Source organism: Pyxicephalus adspersus, chromosome 1 (assembly GCF_032062135.1).
Source record: "Pyxicephalus adspersus chromosome 1, UCB_Pads_2.0, whole genome shotgun sequence".
Lineage (NCBI taxonomy): Eukaryota > Metazoa > Chordata > Amphibia > Anura > Pyxicephalidae > Pyxicephalus > Pyxicephalus adspersus.
Genome location: NC_092858.1, coordinates 101,408,833 through 101,431,831, shown reverse-complemented (window position 1 = coordinate 101,431,831; position 22,999 = coordinate 101,408,833). Strand labels below are relative to the sequence as shown.

At 36.7% G+C, this 22,999-nt stretch overlaps 1 protein-coding gene and 1 non-coding gene across 5 annotated transcripts in view; both read right to left on the bottom strand.

Annotated features, from left to right (window-relative positions):
- LOC140337532 (tyrosine-protein kinase Yes-like) overlaps window positions 1–16,735 on the bottom strand; it is a 43,231-nt gene extending 26,496 nt beyond the window's left edge. The window contains exons 1-2 of one of the 4 annotated variants that reach the window (XM_072421257.1): window positions 16,584–16,735; window positions 124–191 (exon numbers count right to left, since the gene is read on the bottom strand). The gene's annotated coding sequence lies outside the window, so the exon portion shown is untranslated. Of the gene's footprint in view, window positions 1–123; window positions 192–12,038; window positions 12,138–16,583 lie in introns of those variants that run through there. The other 3 variants (XM_072421259.1, XM_072421258.1, XM_072421260.1) reach the window with 3 other exon arrangements.
- On the bottom strand, window positions 8,590–8,662 carry TRNAV-UAC (transfer RNA valine (anticodon UAC)). The gene has a single exon. It is a non-coding gene; the product is annotated as a tRNA-Val (tRNA).
- Window positions 16,736–22,999: the final 6,264 nt, after the last annotated feature.

Genomic DNA, 22,999 nt, shown 5'->3' with positions numbered 1-22,999 from the left:
TTGTTGTCACAGCTGAGTACATGAAATTTTTGATATCTACCTATTTATTTAGTATATACATGTTTTACTGAAAGTGCAAAAAAATGTGTTTTTGTTTTTTATGTAAATAAAGGTTTTACTTACTGGTAAGGACAAGGTCAGAAGTCATATGAAGTCATATGAAGCACATCACTAAGTTCAGCAGGTAAAGCCTGCAAAACAGAATTTTTAAATTTAGTTTTTAGTTATAAAAACCAAACAAAAATGTAATAAATTGCAGCTTGCTAGTCCATAGATGTGGTGGCTTCAGTCAAACTTTTTTTTTTCCTTTATTTTCACCTGCTTATCCTAAGGCTACGTACACACAAGCAATAATTATCATTGGAAATGAACAATTAATGACTGATCGTCCGATAATCGTTAACAAAAAAAGTGAACAACGGCTGGCCAACAATGTCGCTGAATGAAGAATGTCGTTGGAAACGAACGACCATCCCGGCGGATCTGATAGGGCGACGATCGTTTGCTATCCATTGTGTGTACGGTCCTTTAGTGATCCTGGATGTTTCTGCAGTACACTTTCTTCGGAACACGTCACTTCCTGCATCATTCAAATGATCGTATCTAGTGTGTGTACATTATTGGTGGATTATACAATCGTGAATGATTATACCATCGCTGTCGTATCGGTACAGCATTCACAGAATCGTGCACTATATGATCGTTCGGAATATTAGTGAATAATCGAGATTGGTCGTTAACTGTTTATGTACCTAGCCTAACAGTGGTACAGTAACAGTACTTAGGGTGACAGCACACACTTACTCTATTGGATCTATGGAGGCGCAGCTCCGTCAAACTAGAACAAGAAGTTTGTTAGGGCCGCAGAACACTTCCTCTTCCCGTTATCATCCTAACATATAGTGGAGGTGTTCTAAAGTTCATGGAGGAGAACTAAGCAATTAATATAATATTCCTTAAGACAATATTAACAATATTTCAGAGTGGTGATATTCTTTCAGAACAGGTATTTTATATTTTTTAAACAGTTATAATACCTTTTTTTAAATGGTGTATTTACCAGACCAATAGGTAGCTAATACCCAAAGTTCATCAGCTGTTTTATATTTTCCTTCAAAGCTAGATTTAGCAGTAGGCCAATGCCTATAGTCACTGGTCACACATTTCCCCACCTTCATCAAGTCATCATGTATGCATTTATCTGTAGGAGTCTTTTTTACACATTATCAAAATATTCTAAGTCACGTAGGACAAAAAAAAAGAATCCTAGCAGAGGTTGTTATTCTTGGGAGTTAAAGGTTGCATACCTACATGTTCCAGTGAAAAAAAATCCAGACCTGTTTTTATTATTATTATTTATTTTAATGTACCAATCCAATGTTTCTGTTGACTCACTTTACTGTGTTCATTGTTATTCTTTTTATTGTTGGGTCATTGTCTCCTGTTATTAGTAAAAGGCTTTTCATTATAATAGTATAATAGGAAAAAGACTTTTCATTAATCTGTATTTCAGCCACTTAACATTTATTAGGTAAAGATACTGGCCAGACAATCTTTGTAGCCATTAATGTCAGCGTTATACAGTATTTGCTGTCCTACTGTTTTATTGTAGTGATTCTTCTTATTCTGTGTAATGAAACCCCTTCCTTCCTGCTCAGACTGACATGGTCACTTACTTCCTCCATGGCTTAGGGCCAGGCTGACAAGTTGTCTCTTAAAGGGAAAGTATTTTGAATTTGCAGCAAACATATTTTCAGTTATTACTATAGTGCTGTGTCATAAAAGAGTATGTGATATAAATTTTGCTGATTTCATCATCTTAGATGGTTGCAGCTCAACCCAAAGAGGAAGATCTATGTAAGACTCTGTTTTTTAGTTGTTGGTGTCAACCACATACCAAGTGCCCTGTTAGAAAAGGCCATCCATGGCAGTGTTTAGTTCTGATGATTAGCTTAGCACTGTCACACAGGGGAGGTCACTTGGCTTCACTAAAGTGCAAAGCAGGTGGTATAACCATAAACATGTATAATGAGCAAATATGGCTGCCGAGTGCATTATTGTTATTGGAAATGATACCTAGAAGCATGGATTCTAAAACTGTAACTAATATTGATGAGATTATTTATGCCAAGCTGTTTTTTATGTTTCTCTAAACAACCAAATAAGAATCACTTCCTTATTGCTTACCTTTTTATTATTTTTATAATCTCTACATTAAATAAATATGATGCACCACTTCTAAAATTGGTAATTGTCTATAGGAAGCAGGGGATCTGTACAAAGGAGTGTTGTGCATTTAGAAAATACATTTAGCCAATGTTATGAATTTAGCCAAACAATGATGAAAACATGCAATACTGACAAAAAAAAAAACAGTACATTTTTGGAAAGTACACACACATCACACCCCACAAATATTCCCCATACATATACAATCATGACATGAAAGAAAACACATTTAGATGTTAACTTTTACAAGGAGAAGGTTATGTGCTGCATATACAGTATATCTTGTCCATCATTTCCCTAGAATAGTTCTATTTACTTGGCCCACCAAAATGTATTTCCATTGATATACAAAAAATGTAAAATATTTATCTTTTCTGGATGTTTATAGATAAGTAATAAGAAATGTATGCAGATTTCTCCTGGCTGGGATTATATAGTGCTGGTGCTTGATCCTACAGATTCCAGCTTTGCTAGAAAATATATCATCCAAATAGTTAACTACATTTCCATCCTTCCTAACTTGTGTGCTGCATTCAACATAATCCACAACATCCAATTATTAGGAACGCAGTTAGGGTGGGTACCCAAAGGCAGGCAAATTACTTCCAAATGACATCTGATTTCATAAATCGATCAGATTTAAAATGGATTGGATGCAAAACACAGCTACAGGGAAACAGGGATGCTGCAACCCTCAGAGCACTAATCCTAGAATCCATGTGCTACTGCGAGCGCAGCCGCCGGAGGGAATAGGCCGAGCGCGTCCCTGTGTGGTGGGGTACTGTCTGGGATTGTAAGCCCAAGGAGCACCTCCAAAGACATTGGTTGTAAAATGATTGGATCAAATTTTGATCAGAAGTATACATGTTGTATCTTATACAAACCACCATATCTTATATCCAACCAACCATTTTCTGATTTTTCCCTTCGAAAGTGATCAGGTTGTAAGGGCAAAATGTTGCACCCATGTTTGCAGTATTTTGGGGCATCCAACTGATAGATATCCAACTTTGATCGGCTGATCGAATGCAAATCTGGCAACAAATCTACATGTATCCAGTATCCAGACATATTAGTCTTGATTTATTAAAGTTCTCCAAGACTGAAGAAAATAGACTATCATTTGAGACCCTGGGTGACCCAGCAAACCTGGAATAGATTTTTTAAAAAATGTTTTGCTACTAGTTGGCAAATGTTTTAATCTTGGACTAGTTTCATTCCAGGTTTGCTGGATCCCCCAGGTTCACCTAAAATAGTCTATTTGCTCCAGTCTTGGAGAGCTTTAATAAAAGAGGCTCAGTTCTTATCACTTTACAAAGTCCATAGTCATGCCACTTTCATTTAGAGGATCTCACAATCTAATGGCCATTTCATAGTCATATTACCACAGCCTAAGGCCATCTATTGGGTGAAAGCCTAACTTACCTCTACGTTTTTGGGATGTGGTAGGAAAACCACACGGAAAGGAAATGTGCAAACTCCATGCAGATAGCGGCCTTTCTGAAATCTAAACATGGAACCCTAATGCTGCAAAAGTAAGATTGCCAACCACTGATCCACCCTGCCACATTTTAATTTACACTGTTTTTTTAGGTGGTTTTCTACTTGCAGTTAATATATTTAATGATCATTTCAAAGGATTGTGATGCCAAAAATAGATGCTGAAAAGTGAAAACTTCCATATGGAAATAACCTCAAGAAACAGGATGTGATAAAATCTTTTTAGGGCTTCAGTGTTTGTGGTTTAAAAACTTTACAAGATATTGGATCAGTTTCAGGAACTCCTTGGTTGGGTGCACATTCAGCTGGCACGCATCTGTGTCACTTGTCTATAATGCAGAGGGAATGTAATGTTTTTAGATTTTTCAATAGGGATCTTGCACTTCAAGTTTCTGAGTTTATAAGGAAGGGATTATTTAAAACATGTAGAGCTGAAACTAATTGTTCTGTTTTTATTAACTCTTAATCATAGCTAATCTACAACAACATATTTCAAAAGTTCCTCCTACTATTGCCCTGCCTTACTTAGTAGTGACATCAAAGTATTTAAGACAGCAGTAAGAACATCATTCTGTTGTTAAATGCATTGGCTTGCATTAGGCATTGGGAACATGAAATCTTTCAGCTTTTCAGTTCTTGATCACCACATGTCTTTAGATGCACCTGTTGTACATTTGTGAATGGATAAGTTAGAAAATGTTATCTGAGTTGTTTAAACCTGTGCCAAATATGTGCATGTGATCCCCTATGGGTTACCCAAAGTAAATTAAAGTCAAAGTAAATTCTGGCCTCCCATCGCTCTTAGAACACCCTGATAAACTTTAAAATGTCCCTGTCGCCAGACCAATAATAATAACAAATCTGTTACCATAAATTAATGAATGCATTTAATGTATTTTTTGCAGGTTATTTACTTGATTTATTTCTAGTTTAGTCAAAATTTCTAGCAAGTTTAAAGGCACATTGCAAGTGATTTAATATTGATTAGAAATGTATGTAAAAATACCTCATATACTCAGGTATAAACCAAGATTATTGTCCTTCGAAATGTCAATTGAAAATGAATCTCAGCTTATGCGTGGGTCACACTATTGATAGCACCGTAGATAGCACTGTTGAAGACACTCTTTGAGCACACAAGCTCAGTTTACTGGTGACCAACAATAATGCACAGAAGAGAAAGCAATGAATAATTTGACACATTTCACTAGCACCAATAGTCTATTTGGCTATCAATAAGGGTGACAATCTTTCCACTGGTGAATAGAGGAAGCGGCATCCATTCTATTTGATTATCATGCTAATGTACCATGAATTGGACATATCATAAATATTGGCGGGGGGTTCTCTGAGACCTGAAAGGTATTTCAAGGGTTCCCCCATGTTAAAAAGGTGGGGAAAGGCTGCTCTATGTTACAGAGGGAGGAGGGTGTTCTGTCACTAGCAAGTCAATAGCAAGTGGCCTAGGGTTATCATGTGCTTCCCATACATTACAGTAAGTTAAGGTTGTCACCCCAATGCTGAAAGTGTGTCACTGACAAGAACACCAGTTCTTTTAAAATAAAGGAAAATAAGATTTAAAACATTTTCATCCAATTTTCTTCCTTGACTTGTATAGAAGTCATTCCTGATCTGTCATTCATGGATCGCGATGGATTCATGACCGCTGTCGGGCAAATGTTGTATACATGTCAGATTTTTGGACGCAAGTGATAATCGTCTGAGGTGTGTACATACATGGCCATACAGGACGATCGATCACATATGAGTTTAGCAGCACCACTAAGCTACTAAAATTCACCGATATAGCCCCAAACTAAGCATTTCCATTTAGCTTCACCCTTCTGATCAACCTTTCTGAAACAGAAATTTTACAGCAGAGAAGAGAAGGACAGAGAGGTCTGCCCATTTTGTATTCCTTTTTTTTTTATCCCAAACTGGTTTAAAGTGTATGTAAACCCTAACAATAAACTTAACTCCCTTATGACGTCTCCTCTCATGTACCCGGTCCCCAAAGCCTTTTCTTTTCAATTTCCTTATTAATTTTCATTTTATTTTACAAACATTTGAACAAACAAAATGAAATGCTTCATACCATACTAAAACCTATTAATCCACATCTAACCAATAATACAATAAAATATCTTAACTTCTTCTATTATATCCTTCTATCCCAACCCACTTAGCCTCTCAAATTCTATTATTTTCTCTTTTTTAATTACTATTTACAATCTCTTTCCTTTTTCTATCCTTAATTAGTTCCTTATGAGATTGCTTACCCCTCTTCTCTTGAGTCTCTAAATTTACCCCAGTGACAGTTATCTGTGCTATTGTTATACATCTATCATATCAATCTTATAACCATCTTCATAGTAAGAGGAAAGAAATGATTATTTTCCCTTCCCCCCATAACAACATATTTATTCAAAACAATCAAACTCTCACTATTTTGTACTTTAATTAACATATGCCTTCCTTTCTTTTCCAATTTTAGCCAAAATATCAAGGGTATAGTTATAAATCCTCAAAATAAGACATTTACATATAAACCTAAATATTATTATTATTATTACCCCAAAGCCTTTTCAATTCAGCACTCTGCCCATTGGTCACAGACCTATAATCTCAATATGTAAAATACAGGACCAGCAGACCAGCATGGAGGAGGAGAGCATGGGCTGCCAGGAAAGAGAGGGATCAGAAAAAAAACTAAAAGTGCTTTTAAATGTCCCCCAAGACAAAAATGAGCATTTGGCTCTTGCAGTGCAGTCAATAAGGACAAATTCTAAGGATATTTTTGCATGTTCCTAAAGTTAGTTTTTAGTAAGGGGAAAGTAAAAGATCTACTGACAGCATGGTAAATAAAACTACATAACAGGGGGGAAAACAAAACTAAAAATGCAGACTGCTTCATATATGTCAGTTTTTAGTTTACTTTAGTTACACTTTAAATAGTGCAGTTTTTGACAGGTATCTCGTTCCTAGGAAATACTATCCGAAGGAATATCAGTGGATAATATTTATAAAGGTGCTAATGCTCCTGACAGACTGCAGCATATATATAATATTGAATTTTTTCCCATAGCTCTAGTTCTAATACCAACATGTCTGCATATTTCTCTAGGTAAATTTCCAGGTTTTATCTGGAAAGTCAGGTTAAAAAAAATCTGGGTACCTGGGCTTTAAAAAAGGTTCTTCTGACATTAGTAGGGTATTCATTTCATTGTCACAATTCAAATTTAGATTTTATTTTAATGACAAGTGTAGCAAAGTAGTGTAGCTCTAAATGAGGGTTGAGCTAGATTTAAAAGGCCTGGGTTTGCTGGACCTGGTTCACTGATGAAAGTGTATCTTCTCCAGCCTTGGAGAGCTTTAATAAGTCAGGCTCAAAGTTTCTGGAACAGAAATGGAAGCTGGAGTTTCTGAACCTTCTGGAGCTAGAGATGAGTGTTTTCCCGAATCAAGCCTGAAGCAGTAGCTCGACTTCTGAAGCCTCTCTGGATCTGGCAGACATGGAACGCTGGTAATCCTATTTCTGTTCTTTGACATTACTGTGATTTTACAGTCAGTATTATTGCTGATGCATACTGCCTTATTTGCTCATTTGTTTCCTACATTGCTCGGTTGCTGCTCAATATTTGTTGCCTGGTTGCTGCTTACAGATTGTCATGATTGCCCTGCTTATTTCCACAATTTCCTATTTGTTGTCCATATATTCACAGTTCCAATTTGAACATTCAAATCAAAGGAGGGAAAGAAAGAGGTTTTGGGCTCGCAGATAGTTTTGAGAAACAAAAATGTTGTATATAAACACATTTAGTAAAGTAAACAAGTTCAGACAGATCTATACCTCATAATTGTTTGACACTTCACAGTATATGGGTAACAATGTACATAAGTATATTCAGGGAATACAAAAAATGGTGATGAAGAAGACCGCACTTAAAGTGTAATGAATTCAACGCGTTTCGCCACAAATGGGCTTCCTCAGGGATATGATAGTAAGCAAGCTTAACAGTATATCTAATTTGATAAACATTGTAAGGGTACAGTGCTGGAAATTAGTGATATCTAAATGAAACTTTGATTGAGGTAAGGGCTGTATCCCAGGTCAGGAACTCTTTGAGTACTCTAATCAGTTCTAGGACTGGGTGTGGGGGGATATAGGTGACCCCAAAAGAAAGATGGTTTCATCCAAACGAGCTTTAGAGCAGGTCAAAAGCAGGGACAGGCAATTAGCCTTCCCATTCCTGGAAACAGGAGTTTGTAGATAGTTGCACAGGTGTTGAAAGTATCATAAAGCTCCAAAAAATAGGTAAGATGGTTATGAGGTATAGATCTGTCTGAACAATTTTACTTTACTAAATGTGTTTAAATACAACCATTTTGTTTCTCAAAACTATCTGCGAGCCCAAAACCTTTTTCTTTCCCTTCTTTGATTTGAATGTTCAATTTAGACTAATCAAAGAGGTGGCTCAACCTTCACTGTAAAACTCTAGTAAGGGGAACACACTTCTCTTCTTATTGTTCACAGTTCCACCTTTGTTTTCTGCATATTATCACAGCAATTTTTTTTTTTTTTGCCCTTCGTGATTCTTCTTTCTCTTGCTGGTGTTCCCTCTAGTAATACACCCCAGTATTTTAGTTTTCCAGCTGCCTGTCCACACGATGCAATTATTTTGTCATCCGAATTTAGCATTTCTAAATCTTTTTCCAGTGCGGTCTCTGTTTTAATGTAAAGCATCCTTTTAGTTTTAGAATAAGTTACAATGTATTTTACATTGTGTCACTGTCTTACAGATCAATTTACAAATTTATTTGAACTTAGCACCCTGAGCAAAAAAACACCTAAAGAACTCCTGGTTTCACTGGGGATCGAACCCAGGACCTTCTGCGTGTAAAGCAGACGTGATAACCACTACACTATGAAACCACATGTGCATGTACCAAATTCTGACAAAAAAATAGTAAGAGGGACATTGAGGCACATGTTGAGATTTATATCTAATAAAACTGTAAGTTTTATATCTGATGAAATTGTAGACAACCACAGAAATAAAGTACACAACTTTTTAAAAAAATGCCTGTGGAGAATACATTTGTCCAAAGGTTCTTTGAATGGCCACAGTCAGAAGTGTTACTACGATTGTTAAAAATCCATGGCACCCATAGGTTGCCCAAGGAGATGCACTGCAGAAATTATGAACATGGCTAAACTATATTACCAGTGGGTGGAACATAATGTGGCAGTGTGAAGAGGACAATAATGTTTAACGCTCATGGGTGAGAACTGAGTGCAGGAGTTAGTATTCAATGTAGAGTTCAGGGGTCAGGAGTAAGTAACACAAAGTTCCGGGGTCAGTAGTAAGTAACAAAGAGTACAGAGTTTAAAAGACATACATACACATATAGAAAAAAAGCTTATTCTTTGTTTGAGCCTACCATAAAAATGAACTTTTTATGAAATAGTCAAGGAGCTATCATCTAGTTCCCTTAAAAATATTTTACTACACACTTGCTAAGAGTGGATAGTTTTAGGTATTGAATCAAGCTAGACCAGTGTTCCTCAACAATTTTAACACGGGGAACCCCTTGAAATAATTTTCAGGTCTTCAAGGATCTCCTTACTATAATTACTATATCCACAGCTCAAAGTACATTTGTGCAGTGGTCAGTGGGAAGAATGCCTCTCACCTTGCTGGCCATTGAGAAGAATGTCACCCTCTACATATAGTCAAAAAGATCATTGGTGTCATTTAAACTGACCTAAGACAAATATCATTGCTGAAGGAACCCCTAGCAATCTCTGGAGGGTCACACATAAATCTGGCTGAGAAACACCGAGCTAGGCTACTAACACCTGCATAGAAAAAAGCCAGTGATGTTTAGTCTTAGGTAAACTTTTAATTCATAGCAGTCCTCCATATAATAACATGGGGTATGTGTCATCTTGTAGAAGCCATTTAAGGCACAAAATGAGGAAGCCTAATATTTTGTTTCAGAATCCACATGATAGGTTAGTCAGAGTTTCATTTGTATATTTATAATACTGAAATGCATTTTAGGATGTGGTTTATTGGTAGATTAATGTTCTGCACAGGGGCAATGTTAAGTAAGTATAATCATTGTTTAATAGAAAAAATGTTCTTTCTAGCTCTTGAAGATGCTGTTTGATACTACCTGCTGTTATGAAGGACAATCTTTCACCCCATAAGACACAAACCCACAATAGTAGCCAGGGATGAAAGCAAAGTGAGAAAGCAAGTGAGAGTTAGCAAGCCAAATACCAAAAATGTAGTCATTTGAGCACAAGTAACTGAACAAAAATCAGATATTTGCTATGAATCAGTTAGCAAGGATCCCTAAAAGATGAGTGTTGCGGCAGTAATTGTAGTAGTATGTGGATAACAGTAGATTTGTGCACACAGTGCCAGAAAAGCAGGACTATTGTGGTAACTATGTGGATATCAATGGAACTGAAACTCAAGGGCTCTTTCACACCCACAGAGCAAAACCACCTGTCTGAATGTTCCAGGGTACACAACAAACTGCTGCAGGACCTACAAACTATATTAAAGGAAATCAATTTGCATGCTGCTTCAGCCACAGCCATGTCCAGTCACATGCCAAAAATAGTTACTGTGCATATTCATTTGAATGGGAGCAGTTAGGATCATGGTTATAGATCACACATGTATATCTTTTATTTTTTTCTTTTCATTTTTAACAATTAGATGAATGTTATGGTGTTCAATGATGGATCATTGCACAATTATAAAAATTAAAAACTAATACAAAAAAAATTAGCATATACTATTTCCTAATGTAAAAGCCAATTATCAGGAATATGCTACAATGTGCAATAACAGGTATATACTAATACAACTTTTTATTATGCATAACACAATGGACCAAAAGTTTTTTTTGTCTCCTATGACACCTTTGAATATTGAAGAAATATAATGGACGTTTATCAAAGTTGCCAAATAGTGGTATGTCATCCTGAATAGTAATGTTATTGAATATGGCTGTTCCAATGTTCAGAACAAATAAGTGATGACAAATATTCACAATATTCTGTGACTGCAAAAATGTTCTTAGTAATTAGACCTGAAAAACAGATAGATGTGTAACCTGCATCCTTCAAAGTCGCAGGGATCACTGGTGCGAAACCCAACAGCAATATAAGCAAATTCCACTAGGTAGGCATAAACGACCCCTCTTTTCTATGTGAATTAATTATTTAGGAATCTCTCTCAAGAAACTTCCATAAATTAGAAATGTCCAATAGCATAGAAAGCCAAAAGATTCCTTGAAAGTACATGGAATAATAATAAAAACATCAACACATGAATACTCTGCAGCAGATAAAATAGTCTGATAATAAAGGACATTATGGATATTATGGCATTATATAAAGTACAACCTTAAACCACATGCAGTAAGGTGGGTGCTTATACACAGAAAAGCCCAGGAAAACAGTATAAAACGTACTTGTATACACAAACAAAATACTTTTTATGTAATCTATTGACAAAGATTTTATCCTTATAAAAAAGGATTTTATCTCTCTTTTGTCTGGAGTTTGTATGTGTATGTGTGTGTGTGTATATATATATATATATATATATATATATATATATATATATATATAACATTTTTTACAATCAGTTTATAGCTTTGGAATGAGAGGGAGAGACTTAAAACTTTTTTTATTGTCTGTGTCCCCATTGGGAAGATTTCTCCTTCATGTCTATTCGGCTTGTGATACTAAAGGGAAACAAGCAGCTATGATAACAAATTTCTTAGTAAAGTGAGGAAAGTTGGACCTCGTGAGAGAGATGTACCTTGGCTTCCTATGCAGATAATGGGTGTAAAACAGAACAGGAACACTAGTAGGAAGTTAAATTGGGACAATATCTCTTTATGCACAAATGTTTTAACCCTTTTCCACTTCATTCAAACTCAAACATTTTTGTGGCTGGAGTAGGGCTTTAATATGTCTAATGTAGCCATAATATATAGTTTTGGATGTGGGTGTGGAGTTCTTCTAAAAGTAGGATGCTGTTTACAGTATCCTAAAGCCTCATCCGGTAACAAAATTAGTGTCCCTTGCTGATTGAATGATTTCTCATTGCAACTTCTTTTCTAGTTTACATCTCCTTTTGTTATCTCTTCCTCATTATTATGCAAAAACATAACAGAGAAGTTAGTTAGAACACATATTTGTACATAAATTCTTTCATGGGCTTCTCAAGGACCCCCCTAATCTGAGGGGCAATTAACTCATTCCTCCCAAAGGTACTTACTATATCCAATAAGCAAAGGGCTGCAGATCTTCCTGATACTGTAAGTGGAGCAGGGCTTGAAGTAAGTTACATTTCAGGTCACTGCAGATTTCAGTGTGTGAAGGAAGGAAGAGCGGGGGAGTGTGAGGGGTGGAGGTAGAAGTGTCATATTTAGCAATACAGAAAAGTTAACGACCTTGCAATAAAATCCCCATATTGTACAACATTAAAATTGCATTATGTTAATAATTCAATGTTTTTACGTGTGTTCTGTCAATGTATGTTAATGTCTAACATGACTTAAAAAAGCATTCTTCATCAATATCAATATTATCCTGGCTTGATTAAAAAATATTAAGAGGATTTTAAGAGGAACTGAATTAAAAATACTATGCCAAAGAGGTATGTGGGTCTATGGTCTCCCTGTAGCTGATCTTTCATAAATACTGACGTACCATGCTTTGTTCTGCACTGTATTGTACTGTGGAGGTTGCCTTCTTGGTAGATGCAGAGCTTTGCTTCCTCATGTAAAAGCCACCAGCGAGGAGAACAATGAATAAAACAGCTATGCCATTACAAAATCTCAGACTGCATCTCATTAGAATAGCAGTCAGAGGTAGCAAACCTTAAATCTCATACTGCAGACATATGGCTGTGAGGCTGTAGAATAGGAGTGCCTAGACATCTTACCATACCAGGATGTACACTGATGTTTGTCAGGAGGAACTCCAGCCACATAATAAAGTGCTACATTGAGTACATTGTATAGTGCAACCTCTGTACTTTGTTTAGAAGCTGTAGGTGAGATTTAGCTGTGCTGGTGTTCAGATTGTGCTACTTGGAAGGTAAAGGACCTGTAGGTGTAGGCTGGTGGTTAGGATCTGGGCTAGCTTATGGTTAAGGCTAGGCAAAAGGGTTGAGGACTTCAATGCCCCGTAGCCCTTCCCTTTCTCCTCTAGCCTGTCAACAGGCCATGCTTTTTAACAATTTTATGTTTTGGGACATAGTCCCATAGGTTCCCCAGGCATCCTAAGCAAATTCCACTAGCTAGGTTCCCCAGGCATCCTAAGCCTTTTGATAACAATTTAACCCTAAAATAAATTCCAAAATACCTATTGACTACAGCATAAAATGTCATCTGACAGTAAAATGCCTCTAGAGGAAATCCTAGCTATTTTAAAGTATAGTTTAACAAATTTTGGTTGGGCGAATTTGAAGGGCAATATTTAAGCAAAGAAAACTACGGCAATGGGGAAAAGTGAACCTGACAGGGAAAACAAATTAAATGAGTGAAAATAGTCAAAAAATGTGTAAATACACCCCATTAATTGTAATTAAGAAATATTTTGGTTGCTGCTAGCTCTGGCTCTCTTCACTGCTTAGCCTACTCCCCCAATTTTTTACTAGTAATTACTGAGGACATATCGATTGGAAGCAGGTCCGAGTAGTAAAGGCATAGTAGGCACAATGAAGAGGCAACATAAATCCTGCCAGATAGGAAATGATCCACCACTGAGGACCTATCACTAGGGGCATTTATCAAGTGGAGTATGTTAGTGAAGGGTCTGTCTCTAGGGGTTTGTCACTGGGGTGTCTATCAAGTGTGGTTGATCATTAGGGGTACCTGTCATTGAGGGGTCTGTAACTAGGGTGATTTTACCATGTTCATGTTTTTCTGTAAATAATTTGTATGCATATATTTTGTTTAAAGGCAGAACACCTAGGTCCTAACATTTGTATGTTGGTCTGCTATATAACTTTTCAAATAGATAAAATAAAATGGTCAACCTCACAATGAAAACAACTACTTCCCCTTGTACTAAAACTGCAAAAACCACATTCAACAGTTGAAGGTTAGAATATTGCTGAGAAAATATCTCAAACACAACTAGAAATGCAGAGTTTTGCTCATTTACTTGTTATCCTTTTTTCTTATAGGCACTTTCTTTAGATATTATACAGGTGCAGGTATGGGTATGCAGAAATGAATGAGGGCAGAATGGGACTAGGGCAAGGCAAAAGCTTTGCACTTTCCCTGCTCTATGCCCTTAATTGACATTAATGATGATTGTAATAAGGAAAGAATACAAAAAAGCATTTTTTATATTATTATACTGCCTACAAATTCATCTACTCTTGTGAAGTGACAGGGGTCTACAATTCCACCCTATCCCTCTTTTTTTTCTGGTTTACTTTAGAAGCATGATGGCTGTGGCTGGGACTCTTGGACTTCCAATGGACCCCATGCTCCTGCCTAGGGTTGCCTTATGATTGATCCAGCTTTGATACCATGTCATGTTACAAAAGGTCACTTGCATGTTACTACACTTGCAAAATACTGCACCATGTTACATGCAACTTGATGGTGTGGCCTTCTTTAACCTCCAGGTACAGTTTAATTTCATTCATTCATTACAATTATTGCACCATGTTATCTGCTTTGGAAAAGGTGAGGTGTTATGTTCTTCAGATACTTTGCCATTTTAAATGTGCTAGAAACAGTGCCTTATTACTTACATTAAATATAGTTCAGATTAAACCTGCAAGTTAGAGTGCCATATTATGACAGATATTGTGTGAGGTTTCATCCATCTGATAATAATATTGTTATGGAGCAACTTTACTTTGCTATGTTACACCACCTAAGCACCATGTCCTGTTAAAAGTGTCAGACAACTTGCTTTATTATAAATCTGTCAGACAGCGTGACAAGCTGCATATTTTAGATATAGTATCACACTACATCTGTTGAATATAGTAGCCTTTAAATCATGCACAGCTTAAAACCAAATTTCTTATTTCCTTGGTTTTGCAGTATATATACTGGTTCTGCAGTATATATTCCTTGTTTAGTAGCCATTTATACAGCCAGATCTATATAATCAGATGTACTGTTTACAAACCAATGTAGTCTGAATGCTCTTTGTTGTCCCATTTTGCGACAACAAAGGACATCACTAGTATGATCACTAGGGTAATGTTAGTTACATGATCTTTTATTACCATTTTATTTGCTATGGACTCTGATTTAATATTCATGTTGGTATGTGGCAGATATTTTACATTAATTATATACAGGGACAAACACCACTTGCCAGATTTGGGGTCTTCCCATATGGGTATGATAGCCATGTTAAGTAGTGGGACAGGGCTCAGGCCTTGATGGAACTGTTCTATATAGGACTTCACAAGGAGCCAGGGATAATGAAAGTGGGTTATTATGTATAAGTACTCTATCCTAGTTGTTCTGAAGAAAGACAAGTGCCTTCTTTTGATTTACATCTCATTTCCATGTTTTACATGTCCGTCAAACCAGATATTGTCACTTCATAGTGTACAGTATTTACTTTATTGTACTGTATATACTTGCATATATAATCCTAGAATTTTTTTAACCCGAAAATGCTATTAGAATAAAGAAATTAGGTTAATATACAGGCCATCAGATGGCACTGTGTCCTCATGTAAAGTGTGCAAACAAACGCTTGCTCTCTAAGACAATATTAGAGTTTGTTACACACTTTACACAAGCACACACCACCATCTACTGGTGTTAAACAATAATGCAAGGGGACCCATCATACCCAAATCAAAGGTACAAAATACTTTAAACCATAAAATGCAGAAAAAAAGTAAACAAACTAAGCCTTTGAGATTTTATTTTCCCCCTTTAAAATAAATGTTTTTAAAATAACACAACATGGATGTATTTATTCACATTAATGTTATTGGAATTTCTATTGACTATTGTTTTAAATAAATGTTAGCAGCAATGGCTACTTTTTGTGCCAGGGGTTTACACTTGAGTCAGTAAAGCTTTCCTTTTTTTTCAGGTAAAAGTAGGTGCCTCAGTTTATATTGAATATAATTTTATATTCAAAATTATATTTGAGTATATATAGTAGTTAAAGAGTGTCTCTTTGTTGGTACTAGGACTTTTTTGATATCCCTCTTATGTTCCAGAAAATATCTTGTTATTTTTATTAGAACTACTGGTTCATACATATGACTTGTAATAATGTGGTATGAGCACAGTCATATGAAACAGTGAGTGCATGTATTTTTCCAGGTTGTCTTATACTTGAGGCATAAAACTGTAGTCAATAAGTCAAAATTTTTTGAGTGCCCATTGAGTTATTACTATAAAAGCTACTTTTTAAACTACTAATCCATATTTTGCTGACTATATTTAACATACAGATTTGTAGATAAATATTTGTCCATATAGCATTAACAAATATTATGTATATGTTATTATTAGATATGGGGTAGAAGATTCAGAACTGAGCCCATTCCTAAAATGTATCTAAACAGTATTTATTAACTATGTCACCTTCACTACTTAGTTAGGAGCCAGTACATCTGATGATACTCAAGCAGCAGTAATTGGATGCTGAACACACAATATACAGAATGTGGGTATTTTGTGTGCACACAACCGCTGGTTGACATACACACACACACACATAACCATCCTTCCATCCATATATACAAGATAATATAGTTTAATATAGTTCAGACAAAAATCAAAGCAGCATACATATATATAAAACTGATATGACCTACCTTAAAGTGTGTATTGGTTTTTGCACAGCAAGTGTCCTCCACCCTATGCTCAGTAATGTCTAGTATTTTACCTTTCACTGCCTGTAGAGTCTCTTGTACAGTTTCACACGACTCTCTCCATCAAACTTCCTCCTTTTCAAGGTTCCTCTTTGCTGAGTCCTCCGAGTTTGCTGTATAGTTACTGAAACTTGGAAATTTAGTCATTAACACGTCATTTTCCACCAGACATTAATAAAGGGAAGTAAAATATTTAAAGGGGACTAAACCTAATAATGTGGAATCATTTGTAATTCCCTCATGGAATACACTGCAAAGAATAATAATAATAATCATTATCCAGTATTTATATAGAGCCGATATATTATGCAGCGCTTTACAAAGTCTATAGTCATGTCAATGATAGGGTTGTTTATAGTAACTAGTTAGCCATAGCTGGTGGTTATTTTTGGCCACCCAGGTTCTCCCATGATAGTCTATCCTCTCCAGTCTTGGACAACTGTAATAAATCAGGCCCAAAGTCTCTATCATCTTCTGTATTACATACTGCCTATAAGGAGACCTCTTGTGCTCCCCAGTGAATTACATTTAGCTTCACTTTAATAACTAATTTATTTCACATTAATGTTTTTTGGGGTTGAGGTTTTCCCCAGGGGCCCTCCAGAGCTTCAGGATAATGCAGAGTTAAAATGGCTATAATTTTCTAACTATACACTGTTGTTGCTGAACAATCTACAATCTATGTATTGGTCCAAATAGAAACTTTCTGCCTGAATTCACACCTTGCTTTCCCATATGCCACTCTTTCAGCCCACCTTTTTTTCACAAAAATTCGAGATTCCATCCAACTGTTTTTTGTGACCTATATTGAATACCCTTGTAGAAAAATAAAAATATACATCTTTGGTTAATATTGCTGCCTGTGTCCACAGTATTTCTTTCACTTCCCGTCCCTGTGATCACTGACTACCAAGCACTGGCCTGAATGTACACTGAGTTTTATCCTTAGTCTTGCACAGTTCTATAGGCTCCTCTCCTGTACTAAAACTTTTAAGAACATCTCACAGTGTGAATTATAAGCTGCAGCAAATCACATAAAGCCTTCCTCATTTCCTGGCAAAATAACCTCCAGCATTATCTAACCCCTTTCTCTCCAACCCTACTGTCCCTGGGCAATCACTTTCATTTACTGAATTTTAGCTCTTTCAATTATGAAAGGTTAACCTTGCATGTGTGTATTACGTAGAGAACCCTGCTTTGTCCTCCCTCCAAGGTTAATCTGCCTACATTGCATACTAAAACAGAGAGACCGGGCGATGATGTCACAAGGTCGAAAATAAAGTAGGTAACGGGAAAAAGACAGTTTAAACAAAAAGGGGGGGGGGGGGCAAGAAAAGCAAAAGTATTGGTTGATAAAACTTTAGCTTTAAACATTTTAATGGTTTAATGCTTCTACACTCAATCACAAACTGAAATGAAATATTATAGCACCACTGAATATTACCAGTTGTTTTGGGAAAAAGATTTGAGTGAACTTTTAAAAAAGATCAGCAAAAAGAAATGATGGACTATTCTGTGTGAAGTACCATTTTCTGATATGCAATACAAAATACATGTTGTAACCCTAACTTCTTTTATTGTCAAAGTGGGGGAATGGACCTGTCCTCTGATAGGGCCACACCTGTGCATCTGAAAGCAGAATGGTAGTGGTGCATACCTCATTGTACCATCCCCTCCTCCTGTGATTTTGACTGATACAGTAAATAGTACATTTTTCAAAGAGGTAAATACTAGCCAAAAAAGAGCAACAGTGGGGTATTGTGCTAAAAGCAGGACTGTTCCTTTAAAAAAGGGACAGTTGGGAAATGTGTGATAGAGTGTGCTTAGTCCAGAGTTAATGGTAAAATATGCTGCTTTTGCAGAGCTTTCTAGGTTTTCTAAAGACACAATAAAACAGTAGCTTATCTCAAATTACACTGCATCACAAAAACATAAATATTGTTTAACCCATGTGTCCTTTAGTAAATCAAGTGCGCTGAATCTAAATTTGAAGTTTGATTGTGCCTAGGACTTCAGAATCTTAATTACGCATATAGACACAATTAGCTACATTCTCTCATTCCGCAGTTACTATGTAATCTCTATACATAACTAACTTTTGCCTCAAAGTTCCAAAAACTTAGTTTTATGTTGCAACAACATATACAATCACACATAATTCACCTTGTTCAACACACATGTACACTTCAGAAGTGTTTCAGGCACTTGCTTTTGCATTTGTGGCTCTCCGCTGTCTCCAGTTGCAGAAACCAGCAGTAGTCACCCATCATGTTGGGGTTGCACCGGCCTTGTTATCTTGTTTCCATAACAGAAATGTCCTGGTGGAACCTCTCCCCTTGTTCATAACTCACAGCACCCAATTTTTTTGGGAAGAAGTCCAGATGGGAAAGTAAGAAACAAATTTTAGGTGACATTCGGCAGCCAAGTTGATGATATGATAAGTTCAGCATGGTTTTCATTTGTGCAACTAGCACAAATGAATCCCAAGCAGTAAGTTCAAGTGGGTTGAGTTTGTCTCTGAATGTGGCATAACACATCAAATTGACGATTTGGGGACCAACAAAAATGCCTGCTTTCAGTTTGGCATCTGTTATACCTTTTTCAAACTTGTCCTTCAGATACTGAAAACCCATACCATCACAAGCCATTGCAACAACAAAGTTTTTAATCAATCCAAGTTTATTATGAAGTGGCGTAAGGTAAACTTTCTGTGGATCAATGAGTGATTTATGCTTCACGTCGTACTGTCCAACAGTGTGTTCAGGTCTGGGTGGCCATTCTTTCACTTTGTAATGGTTACTGTCATCACAACACAGGCACACACAGGCACATAAAACACATATATTTTGTATTTCTCAATTGCAGGCCAAGAAGGAGTGCCACCACCTTCAGGTCACCACAAATGTTCCTCGTGTGTTCTGAATACCACCAGGGGGCGTGATTCAGCTGAGGCGGCAGCAGGCATAGTGGTAGCTGCAACTGCTATAATGTTCCCTTGTAAAAATACATTACCCAATTACTCACCATCTTAACAGCTATAGCACGCCTTTAACGTAAAAAAATCCGTATGTGATAGACAAATTCAGTTCAGTTCAGTTTGGAATAAGCACACTCAGTATCATGTAAATCACATGTGTTATTCCCAAGAGCAAAATCATTGTTGTGCAGTGTTATAAAAAAGGAATTTAATTCTGACTCCCTCAAATGTTGCCTGGTGGAAATCAATTACCGCCATTGAAACACAGGGACCTGGAAGATTCCCACAAGGGAATGTTTGAGGGAATGTCAGATTCTCTGTTTTGTGAATAGAGCCCTTTGAGTGTTTTTTTTCTCTAAATGAAATTCTCTATCATATGTGTTGTATGTGAGTCATATGTGGTTGTGGTGGAGAGTAAAGGTGCAAAGTCAATATTGAGAGGTCTCTTCTCAGACTGCAATAGTAATGTAATTTGAGCTTTTTTTTTAGCACTTTTCTTTTCAACAAGCTAAAGGATAAGTGCACTTTCATACAAAGTGCACTCCCCCCACTTTAAACTTCCCAAATTCAACCTCCCCCTCCACAGACTCATACCAAGTAAAGCCCCATATAGATGTTGGATAAAGGTCAGATTACTGTTGCAATAATCCTTTGTGATTGTTTCCAGTAACAGCAGAGCAACGCTGTATACATAGTACCGTTCGGTTCAATGGAGAGGGGAGGACAACATTGGGGAGACCATTGTACACATGACAGATTTTCTTGCAGATGAGCATGACCGATCATCTTGGGCGACAATCATCTGACATGAACACAAAGCTTAGGACCTTAAGCAATGTGCCTCCATGGTTTGTTTACCTCTGCAAGTTTTTTTTCCTGCCCACAACTATGCAGTAGACCTCCATGGGATGCATCTACCTTCATCTCTAGACTTTGTATTACATTTCATTCATCCTTTAGGAGTTCCTCTTGGTGGCTGAAAAACAACTATCCATTTTTGTTAGCATTTTTGATTGACAGGGAATCAAGCACTCAACCACAAATTCTTCCCTGAAACCTAAAATCTAGAACCCATGGGTTCTGCCATATTTGGCAGGCATGCACTGAATATTTGCCAATTATGGCTCACATTTACCTTTTTCAAGGTGCCCCAGAATCATGACAGGTGAAGGAATCTGTCACTGCTGCATCACCCAAAGCTGCCATGCTTAGCTCTGATTCTTCTGGGTCCACCACTATCTTTTTCAGCCATTGGGTGGCCACTGATGATGTAACTTCTGCAGGTAGGACTTACATTGTCCTCAGCAACCAAGTCTATTCTTGGTGCTGATTAAATAGAGCCAGACTCTACACTACATGGTGCATGGGCTGTGCAATGTTAGCGGAAAAAAAAAAACATTAGGTAGAGGGAAGAACCTCTACCTCCTGGTAAACTTTTTTTTGAGTTTAGTTCTGCCTTAAAGAAAGGGGATACATTTAGTCAAAAGCATCCATATATTTAATGAATAGTTTAAATTGGTTTTGAACCCCAGTTTTAATGCCATTTATTTGTGATCAGTACAAAAACACAATTTTAAGTCTTCACCTGCTTTGCAATAAAATTGCTGTGTATGACTAGCTTTAGATAGGCGGTATACAATTAAGCAGGGCATTCTGATGTTGATTTTCCCTGAAATTTTTCATCAGTGAGCTCATATTTGAATGATGGGCGGGTTGTCTGGGTCAGTGGAAAAGTCAATACTTCAGTAGAGGAACCTATTTGCTAAAGACCTCTACCCTTTGACCTTTGAATATTGGAGTTACATGACTTCACACCATGCATAACACTATGAAAGATATTTGTACAGACAGACATTGTACTGTTTAAGATACACAGTATATTACTTTAATTGCTTCATTGCTATAGAGTGATTATTATTATACAGTATTTATATAGCACCAACATAATATACAGCACTGTACAAAGTCCATAGTCGTGTCACTAGCTGTCCCTCAAAGGGGCTAAAGCTACGTACACACTTCCAATTATTATCGTTGGAAAACGAACGACGAACGTTCATGCACGATATATACGAACGATCGTATAGCACCGATCCTGCACATAGAGTTAACGACACGATCGTTCGTAGATATTGTACACACAACAGATACGATCGTTTGAGCGATAGAGGAACTATGTGCACGACAGGAAAGTGAACGGACGTTCGTTCATCACGCATGCTCTGAACATGGACGATCAACGAACGACCGTACACACGAACGATGTTCAACGATCGTCGTCCAATCCGATCCGTCGGTCCGGTCGTTCGTTTCCAGCGACTTTCCTCGTTCGTCGGCGTCGTTGGTTACTTTTTTACAAACGATTTTTTGCCCAATCGATCGTTCGTTGTTCGATTGGAACGATAAAAATTGGAAGTGTGTACGCACCTTTACAATCTAATGTCCCTACCATAGTCATATATCATTAAAACAGTCTAAGGCCATTTTTTTCTTCTTTTTTTTTTGAGGGTAATAGTAATACCGGTAGGTAATAGAATACCATATAATGTATTTATTTATCTACAACACAGGAAAGACATAATTAGCCTGGTTTTCATGCATTCCAATAAAGAATGACATACACAAACTTATTATTCACCAAACCATCTGAACAAGCCAAGAGGATAACATAGGAGGATTTCTAAAGAATGAACTTATTAGCCCTGAATTTGCATAACAGAGGGACCTGGCCTTGAAAATACACAGTTGGTGTGTAAAAGAGGGCTGCTATATAGAAAGAGACCAATTTATGATGTTTGCACACACCACAGGTATGCTTTAAGCTGAACTCCAGGCAAACAACTAAATACACAGATGAAACATTAGCTTTACACATCTCTTCCTCACAGCACAGTCTGTCTGGCAAGGGAGGATACTTGATTTATCTTTGCTGCAGTTAATGTTAAACCTAAGCTAAAAAATTGTATAAAAATGTTGTAGGGCTGATTTAGATATTTGCAATGCTGTTTTACCATACGAGCAAGCTGAATTTGCTGACTTTTTATATTTCCGTGCAAACTGATTTCAGTATCGCCTGACTATTTCTGTTGTGTGTATAACAATTCAACTTGAGTTTTTGAGATCTGTCAACTTTATATATTTATTTCTGTATTTTTTTGTCAAAACTAGTAAAAATAGTTTAGCAAGTACGTAATAAGATAGGGCTGCTGTCTGCTGTCTGAATGGAAAATGCTAAAAATTTATATAAGACATTTCTTTAAATAATACATTATTAGTATACTTTCCTTTTAGCGTAAAAGCCTTTTTAAGGGAGTACAGCGGGATGGGTGGGGTGTGTGCTACCTAAAGAGAACCTGATATATACTGTACCTTCTAAAACATT